Genomic DNA, 698 nt, shown 5'->3' with positions numbered 1-698 from the left:
GCAGGAATGAACATTAAAACATGGGAGCTTAAGGACTGAACAGATACTAAAATTGCTGGTAAATAGTAAATGACCTGGCCACCTGTAGGGGTGCCAACCACTCCCCCAGCTCAGGTGGCAGCTGGCTGGCCTGGGGAAAGTGTTTGCTCTTTGTCATGGTGTGCCTCACAGAGCCTGCCCCAGCAGATGGCTCTGGTGGGCCCTATTGTTGGCTGAGAGACTTGAGCACTGAATAAACTGAAGATGTTGAAGCCTCCTCTCCCCGTCTCCTGAGTTTCAGCTACTCTGGTTTGGACTGAGGTGCAACAACTTGAAAGAAACATATGGTGTTATCAAAGCTGGGTTGTTTGTTTTAACACAAACAGGGATTTTGAATGGGTTTTGAAGAGAACATATATCCATCGCGTTAGGCGGGTGACTATCTGAAAAAGGCTTCATCTAGCTAGAGCCCGGCCGGGGTTTTCCCACCAGGGAGAAGCTCCTGGTGCAGCCGCGTGCCCGTCGCGGCCCCTGAGAACGCTGCATTTTCTGAATTATTACTTTTACTATTATACCTGCTCCCCTCTGAAGGTTATTTCTGCATTTGTTCCAATTAGAACGTCCCCGGGGCCGTGGCGGGGGCTGCCCCAGCAGCTCCGCCCGTCCCGCTCGGGGCTTCATCCGGGACGGACCCGCCCGCTCCGCTGGGCTTGGCCCCC

The sequence above is a fragment of the Chaetura pelagica genome, unplaced genomic scaffold (assembly GCF_000747805.2).
Source record: "Chaetura pelagica isolate M959 unplaced genomic scaffold, ChaPel_1.0 scaffold166, whole genome shotgun sequence".
NCBI lineage: Eukaryota > Metazoa > Chordata > Aves > Apodiformes > Apodidae > Chaetura > Chaetura pelagica.
This window is presented reverse-complemented; position numbering follows the sequence as displayed.